This window comes from Nannospalax galili, unplaced genomic scaffold (assembly GCF_000622305.1).
Source record: "Nannospalax galili isolate Female #2095 unplaced genomic scaffold, S.galili_v1.0 scaffold1074, whole genome shotgun sequence".
NCBI lineage: Eukaryota > Metazoa > Chordata > Mammalia > Rodentia > Spalacidae > Nannospalax > Nannospalax galili.
The window spans coordinates 31,132-40,596 of record NW_008334084.1 but is presented as its reverse complement, the minus strand read 5'-3'; the positions used below and the strand labels follow the sequence as shown (position 1 = coordinate 40,596).

Sequence of the window (9,465 nt, the reverse complement as noted above, 5' to 3'; positions counted from 1 at the left end):
GTGCTGTGTGCTGTGAGTGCCTGGTAGTAGGGGGTCCAGACATTAGAAGGAAGCCTAAGTGTACCTGACTGGTGCTTGACTTGGGCTCTGTGGGAGCTCCTGACTAGATGAACTGAAGCCATCAGACATATAAAATCTGGAAAAATAGTAACATGGAAAGCCAAAACAGTATGTTCCCACCAAACTCCACCAGTCCTAGGGAAGAATTCTATAAGGAGAGCTTCCTAGAGAGAACCCAAGACACAGAATTTAAAAGAACAATCATAAGCATAATCAAGGAATTCAATGAATTTAAAAAACACACACACACACAAATCAAAGAACTAAAAGAAGACAGGGCTAAACTTCTGACTGAATTCACAAAGGAGATAGAAATTGGAAGAAAACTCAGGCTGAAATGAAGAAGGAAGTGAAAAACTCAATAAGCCAATTGGAAATAACAGGAGAAATTCTCACCAATAGAATGAATGAAATGGAAAACAGAATATCAACACTGTAGATAAAGGATAGCCTGATCAAGCAAAGATTATGAAAAATTTTTAAAAAGCAATAACACAGGAATAGAATATGCAGGAAATGTGAGACACCATGAAAAGACAAAATCTATGGCTCATAGGCATAGAGGAAGGAGAAGAATTTCAGGTTAATGATATTGACCAGATCTTAAACAGAATTGTAGAAGAGAATTTCCCAAAATTAAGGAAAGACAACCCCATACAAATACAAGAAGCACATAGAGCACCAAATAGATAGTACCAGAAAAAAACTCCCCATAGCATAACACTAAACATACAGAACAAAGAGAAAATAATAAAAGCTGCAGAAGAAAAAGAACAATTCACATATAAAGGAAAACCTATCAGAATTACAATTGACTTATCAATGCAAACTATCAAAGCCAGAAGAGACTGGACCAAAGGATTCTCAGTTCTAAATGACCACAGCTGCCAACCCAGAATACTTTAAACAGCAAAAAATGTCTATTACAGTTGAAGGGGAAAGAAAAATCTTCCATGACATGAATAGTCTGAAAGAACAAAATCAGCCCTTCAAAGAATTCTTTTTTTAATTTTTTTAATTTATTATTTTTATTTTATGTGTATGCATGTATTGCCTACATGTAGGTAAGTACACCCATGTCCTGCAATGCCTGCGGAGGTCAGAAGAGGCTATCAGATTCCATGGGACTGGAGTTACGGATAGTTGTTAGCTGCCATGTGGGTGCTGGGATTTGAACCTGGGTCTTCTGCAAGAGCAACCAGTATTCTTAACTGCTGAGCCAACTCTCCAGCCCCTCAAAGAATTTTTTAAGTAATACAAAGAATGGAGAAAGGAACTACTATACCGCAGGGGCAACAGACAGAAACTAAACGAATGTATAATTGTGGAAACACAAAATAAGACAAAGAATGCAAAGAGTAATCAAAATGATCGCAACCAACACATATCTTTGAATAATAACTTTAAATATCAATGAACTAAACTCCCCATTCAAAAGACACAGGCTAGTTGAATGAATTAAGAAAGAAAATCCATCCTTTTGTTGTCTGCAAGAAACCCATCTCACCTTCAAGGAAAGGTACCATCTTAAGGTGAAAGGATGGAAAAGAATATTTCAGGCAAATGTCACTAAGAAACAAGCAGGGGTTGCACTTCTAATAGCTGACACAATAGACTTCAAACTAAAACTAATCAGAAGAGATAAAGAGGATCACTTCATTCTGATCAAAGGAACAATTAACCAATTCTGAACATACATGCACCAAACTCTGGTGTACTCAAATTCACAAAACAGTACTATAGGACTTTAAGACACAGAATAACCCCAACTCATTAATAGTAGGGGACTTCAATACACCACTGTCTCCAGTAGATAGGTCAGCCTGACAAGGAATAAACAGAGAGACATCTGAATTAAGTTAAATTAAATTAATTAAATGAAATAAATTAAATTAAATGGTAATAGGTCCAATGGACCTAACAGACATCTTCCCAATATTCCACCCAGGTGCCAAAGAATATATTTTCTATTCAGCACTCGATGGAACTTTCTCCAAAATTGACCACATACTGGGTCACAAAACAAGCCTTAACAAATACAAAAAATATTGAAATAATTCCATGCATTCTACCAGACCACAATGCAATAAAGCTTGAAATCAGCACTGAAAGAAGCCTTAATAACTACTTGAACTTGTGGAGATCAAACAATACACTCCTGAGTGATGAATGGGTCAAAGAAGAAATTAAGAAAGAAATGAAAGTATTCATGAAATTAAACAAAAAGGAAAATACAACACATCAAAGCCTCTGTGACACTTTAAAAGTAGTCCTAAGATGGAAGTTTATATCTCTAAAGTGTCTACATTAAAAAATCAGAAAGAGTACAGCCTTGCAACTTAAGACTCTGGAAAGACAAGAACAAATGAAACACAAATCCAGCAGATAAGAAGAAATAAAAAATCAGAGCAGAAAGAAGGAGCTCTCAAGAGAGGTGGGAGAATAGGAGAATGGTATTATTAAGGGAGAAATGAGAAAAATTGAGGCATTTTAAATGGGGAAACCACGGTGGAAGGGTTAGACAGTGAGAGAGATAAATAATGCATAGCTAGTTTAAAAAAAAAAAAAACAGAAGGAACCATATTAATTGAACAACCTACTGACAAATTATACATACAACTAGTTCAAGAAACAAAATATATGTCTAGTCAAGGTTTATCTGAGAACATTTGTTTTTTGCCCAAGCTTTATTTACATAGCGCATAGTAATTAAAAGTACCAGACTGGTGGAACTAACCTTCTTGGATGTTTAACAGCCATACTTTGAGGCCTATACTAATCTGGTCAGAGGGACATAAAGGATACTTTTTGCTCCTTGCCCTCCTAGGTCGACTAAGTTCCAGGGGACTATGGAGTATGGAGTATCTCTCAAAATGTCCTGTAACTATGGTGAGTTACCTGTCCTCTCGTTCAGGGAGGCCATGGAGACCCCGCCACACGGATTTGAACCAGTGTGCAGTCTACAAAGAAGAGGGTCAACACAGAGGAAACATCTCCTCCAGGCTTCCAAGTGAAGCCAGCCATGGTCAACCGGGTTCTTTGACTTATCTTCACATAGATGGAACTGGTAAAGGAGCCAGGGGCTTCTCCCAAGCCCATGTGACCCCTGAGGAACAGGTCCTCAAATGACCTTAAGAGTAACAATAAATTGGTTTATTTGGGCCAACTACATGGTCTTAAACACCCAAAAGGAAAGTATAACCAAAGACTAAAGGGATCAGTATATTTCTTTACGAGTCCATGTGTATAGCTAAAGGATACATAATAAGAAACAATGCCAGTCAGGAGATAGCTTCCTTGGAGTTGTTGGTCAGGGCGGCCCAAGAGACTCCCAGACAGTAACTGAGCATAGAACTGGGAAAATGAACAGCAGACCCCAATTTTATCTGAAGGATTGAGAAGCTAGAGATGTGGAATCTATGTTTGAATAACAAATTTCCAAATAATTTTACCTAGGTTGTGTAGTCCATTTTCTGTGGTTTGAGGTGAGTGAAGAGTTTGTGGTGTGATTAAAAATTCCCAGTGTTGTGCTGTTAACACAGTGGACAGTAACAGGGAAAACAGAGAATATGGGCTCCAGTGGTGGGGATGAGGCTATGGGAGGGATGCTGGTATAAGGATGAATAATATTGTTTATGATGTTTTTTATGACATACACACAAATTAAAAATTGAGTTATATTTGAGGAAGAAGCATAAAAATTTGCTTCATGTTAGTTAGTCAATATGAAAAACATTACCATTGAAAATCTACCTGACAAGTTTGTATCCATGCTCAGTTGCCAAGAATTTCAGAAATTATCCAACTTTGACAAGTAATAATCAGATATACAGAGATTAGAGATGCATGTGCAAACATCTAAGAGTTATTTGCATTAAAAATGAGTTTTCTGAGTTAAATTGTATATTCTAAAATGAAATGAAGATTTTTTTAAAGGTTATAACCTCATTCAATTTTATGTTTTATAGGGTATAATATATACTGAGTACAATAATGTATAACTATTAATTCAACACTTTGAACCTAAAAATTACAGCCAATTTTGAAAGAGATGTATCTTTGCTCTGGAAACTGTTATTGACTATGACAATGCTGTTGTAATGAAATGCTTCTACTAATTGTGTGGTTATTAAATCAATTTTTTAAAAAAGAAACAAAACAATACAAAGAATCAATGAATCTAAGAGCTGGTTCTTTGAAACACTACACAAGATAGACAAACCCTTAGCCCAGTTAACAAAAAGAAAGAGCAAATCCAAATCAACAAAATGATACCAAACTGGTGAGGATGTGGAGAAAGCAGAACAAGCATTCACTGCTGTTGGAATTCCAAACTCATGCAACCCCTATGGAAAGCAGTATGGAGAACTCTTTAAAACAAAAAACTAAAAATGAGCCTACCATACGATCAGGTTATACCACTCTCCTTGGTATACACCCAAAGGACTCATCCTATTGCAGAGATACTTTTATAACTGTGTTTGTTGCTGTTTTTTTCACAATAGATAAGAGATGGAAGCAACCTAAGTGCCCCTCAACTGATGGGTGGTTAAAGAAAATGTAGTACATTTACACAATGGAGTTCTACTCAGCAGTAAAGAAAGAAGAAATTCATAGGTAAAAGTGCATCTAGAAACTGTTATACTAAGTGAAGTAATACAGACTCAGAAAAACAAAAGACATATGTTCTCCTTCATTTCTGGAACCTAGCACCAAATCCTTATAAGTAAGTACATATCCTGATATAATTGCAGGAACCAGGAAAATGGAAGGGAACCAGGAAGGTAAAGGGAAAGAAGAAATCCTAGAGAAAAGAATAGTAGGAGACAGATGTTACTAAGGGAGAACTATGTAAAAAGGGGGTAGTTAAATGAGAGGGGGAAAGGGCTTTACAAAGAACTATGGGAATAAAGGGGAAGAAGGAGTTCACGAGAGGTGGGACCATAGCAGACAGAAATTATCAAGGGAGAAATGGTGAAAATAGGGGCACTTTAAATGGGGAGGGCAAGGAGAGAGGATAAGACAGGGAGAGAAAGAGGAGAGATAAACAGTGCCTAGCTAGTATAAAAAATACCAGAGGGAATAATATTAGTTCAAAAACCTACTGAAAAATAATACATACAATATGTCTACATGAGTCTGTGAGTATAGCTGAAGGCTACATAACAAGAAACAGTGCCAGACAGGAGAAACTTTCCTTTGAGTTGCTGGCCAGTATAGTCCAAGGGACTCCCAAAATTACACAGGCTATTGCCACAGTCCTTGATTGCCTCCCAGAACTTGATGGTAAGACTCCATTGATGAAGACAGGACAAACTTGGGACACAGCATTTGTAGCAACAGAGCTGAAACTGACCTAGAAGTCACCTCTCCTGAAGGCTAGCTCTCATAGCTTTGGAGAGCACTATTCATACTGCTAAGGGAGAACATCAAATGATGGTCTAACCCCGCTTCAAGCCCTAAAGCCACATCAAGGACCAACACAGCAAACAACATTGGTGTAGTAGTGTCACTTTTATCTTGAGGGTGATCAACAGCTACCTAACTGAACTTAAAGTACACTCAATGAGAGGAAACTCGTGTGTGGTACTGGAAACCTAGCCAAATACATATAGCTGGAGAGGTCATAGATCTTAGAGAAAATGCCAAGGCTGTCACATCCCTAGACAAATGTAATTTCTTACTGCGTGCAAAATATGTATCCTTAAATTTATAGACAAATATCCTAGGCACCACCCATCAAAGAAGCTTCTTTTTCAAGAAACACAGATATTTACAGTGTTCTACAACTTGTTACACACACGAATAGAGTGTCTGTGAGATGTTCAACCCTAAGTGGCACATCCACGATGCAACCTCTACAACTAAGGCTCACAGAACATAGAACAAGGGATGAAGAGAGCATTAACACATCCTTCAACTCTTAACAATGAAGCTCCCTCATACAACAGAGGCCCAGGAGTGCAAAAGGTCACAAATGGCCAAAACACAGAGGCAAAGAGTCTGCAGAGTGTAGGTCCTTGGACAGGACTCCTATATTAAAATCCACCCATCCAGGGCTCGGGGACTGTTGATGAAGAAGGGGACGGAAAGACTGTAAGGGCCAGGGAGGTGGTGCATGACCATATGGAAATAGTCATAAAGGCACCTGGGACTCTTCTCATAGGAACATACAGCAAGTGGTGTCAGCATGCACAAGACCCACAGGAACTTAAGCAAACAAAAACCCAACACAGAACTGTGGAAATGAACAAGCAGGCTACAATATTAATCAAAGAATTATTGGCAGCTGGAACAATAGCTAAAGAAAGTTCTTCAGATGAGAAAGGAAATTATAAACTGAGACATCAGAAATGAAGAAAGGAATAGAAAGAATTCATCAAGAGTAAAGGTGTCAGATAGTTATTTTGCCTTTGAGATCTAAGCTGCATTTGATGTTTAAAAGAAAATTAAAATAGTACCTGATGCGGTTCTCAGTGTATTAGAGGTAACTCCTGAGACAACTGTATTGCTCAGATGGAGAGAAAAGGGTTCTCCATGTTTGTAACATACCTGTACCTCAGTTCACACGGAAAATGGTATTAATGAAGTCTAACAAGCTACATAGGCATATTGTACAGTATATATGGACAGACAATACGAAGGGAAATGTTTCAAAAGAATGAAGATGAATTAAAGACAGAATGCTTTTGAAAATGCACAGTAAAGGGAAAATGGAAGACAGAAGTAGAGCAGAACTACAAAATGATAAAACTCTGGGCTCAGTGGCCCACAAACAGAAAGTCTTCCTTTCCAGTTAATGGAATGAGATAAGAATTCTTTTTAAATTCCTCATGTACATATGGTCTAAATGAATTCATTTCCAGCATTATGATAAAAGTGGGTTACAAATGAAAGAACTGTGAAACATAAGCTTTTCATATGCTAACCAAAAGAGAGCTCCTGTGGCGATATTTTATCAGATAAAGTTCGGGTGAGGAAGATTACTATGTATAAAGAACACCGATATAGGGTCAGTTCACCAAAAAGACCTGCCAATCTTAAATGTGTGCTTTGTACACACAAGAGATTTTCGAAAACAAGAAGAGCTCCCAGAAATGATGTAAAACAGATAATCTCCCAATGATGTTAGAGACTTCAGTGCATCTTTGTCAGTGATCGATAAAGTCATTGGGTGAGCAGTCAGCAAGGACATAGACGGCTCCAGCAAGGCTCAGTAACAAGAGAAATGGCATCTATAGAAAATTTCAGTCAAGAAGAACAGACACATTTTCCACTGGACAGGCACTGACAAGCGAAGCCGGGGCACTTACTACACATTTCTTAAAGCAACGTGTCAGCAGGTCCTTCATGTTTACAATTTACCTATGCTCCACTTCGGGTGGAAAATATTGTTAGCAACATCTGATAGGCTGCATATGCATATTTTATAATACAGAGCAGTCACTGGAAAGACAATAACAATGTTCCACAAGAACAAAGATGACTAAAAAGGAAATCCCTTGAAATGTGTCCAAGAAATACACAGAAAGGGGGGAAATGGAAGATACTCTATGATGTCATAAATCTACTTTGAGATATTTAGAAATTAAAATCATACACAATTGTCTGTAATGGAAACACACTAGAAATCTTTTATAGAAAGGTAAGAAAAACTGCAACTATTTGGAAATTGAACAGCCTATTTTGTAAAGGAGAGCACAGGTTTAGACGCTAACACTAGGGCCCAGTTGTCAGATTGCCAGCATCTGCCTTTGGACCCTAGCCTCCTGCCCAGGGTAGGGTCCCAGAATGTCTCTGGTCCTGCAGGTCAGGATTGGGGTCAGGACACAGGGCCCTTTTCCCTTCTTACCGGCTGAAGCATTAGGTGGAACTGCTCAAAGTCCAGCTGGAACAAGTTGCCTACAAAGGGCAAATGCCAGGGTCCTGGAGGGTAGCTCTTTGGGCGCTGGCTTTTGAGGAAGTCAGCAAGGAACAGGAAAGTGATGGCAGCCCCAGCAGAGTCCGGAGATGGAGCCTTGGCCAGAAGGCGGAAACCAGGGAGCCCACGGCCTGTAGCATGGCTGGGACCCCTGCAAGCTTTTCTGGGGAATAAAGGTCTGAGCTGGGGACCATTAACAGCATAGCTGCCTGTGAGCCCGCCCCTCTGCTATGTCCCCTCTCTCTGTGTGCCCCCAGTGCCCTTAGAAGTGAGATTAGCTAGCCTCCTTCCCCTACCGGCCCCTCCCCTGTAGGCTTGGACTCTGCCACTCCTCCCCATCACCACATTACTTTGTCCCTCCTGACTCACCCACAAAGCCCTCGGTCCACTCTGCCCCCTCGGCACTTTCACCCTGTTCCTTCTGGACCCAGACTCCCTGGCCCTACCCTTGAGAGCTCAGCTTCTTCTCCCCAAATGCTTCCTCAGCTGCTAGGTGCCAAGAGCTGGGTTCCCTTAAGAACCCACACGGAATGCGGTTTAGAAGCCTTGTCTAAGAGCTGTTGTTTATTTTGAAAGTTTTAAAAATTGCTTTCAGAGACCTTGTGGCCCTGGGGTTTGTGATTTGCCTGCATCCCAGACAGCATCGGAGCATCTGAGCTGGTTTGTACAGAAACTTCTGCAGTGACTGTAGCTGTCCTAGGAAACAGCGGCTGGCAGCAGCGCCCAACATTGCGGAACCCCAACTGGAAGGACAGTAGTGCTCATACCTTTTACAATAAGATGTCTTATTTGTACAGAGCTATGTACTTTGAAGAAATGACCCCCCCCCAGGTGCTTAGTCAACATTTATTAAACACCGTAGTGCTCACTCGAATTTTTTTTTTTTTTTTTTTTTTTTGTGGTACTGAGGTCTGAATCCGAGGCTCTATCACTGAACTCTATTCCTTCTTCCTTCCTTCCCTACTTCGCCTTCCGTCCTTTCCATTTTTGATTTTTTTCAAGAATTTTATTTATTTACAAGTGTAGTTTCTTCATTTGAGCTGCTTGTATCATGGTGCCCATATGGAAATCAGGAGACAAATTGTGGACATTGGTTCTTTCCTTCCACCATGTAGTTCCCAGAATGGAATTCAGGTCATCAGGTTTGGTGGCAAGTGCCTTAACCAGTTGAGTCGGCTTTCTGACCACAAATTTTCTTAAAATGATTTTCTTAAAAGCCCATAGAACAAAGAAGCTCAGTGAACCTCAATAAAAAATGGAGGCAAAGAAAACTATACTCCCAAATTTCATACCAAATTGTTAAGAGCAACAAAAATAAAATCTTGAGAACAGAGGATTAAAAACTCTTAATGTACAAGGAAATAAGATACAGATTACCATCTACCTTTCAACAGAAACAGGTGACTGAAAATGAAACTACAAAACAAGGGAATGACATGTTCAGAGAGCCAAACAAGAAGGAAAAACTGTTTACAAGGGACTCT

At 39.4% G+C, this 9,465-nt stretch overlaps 1 pseudogene; it reads right to left on the bottom strand.

Annotated features, from left to right (window-relative positions):
• Positions 1 to 8,121, bottom strand: part of LOC103730882 — a 38,554-nt pseudogene extending 30,433 nt beyond the window's left edge.
• Positions 8,122 to 9,465: the final 1,344 nt, after the last annotated feature.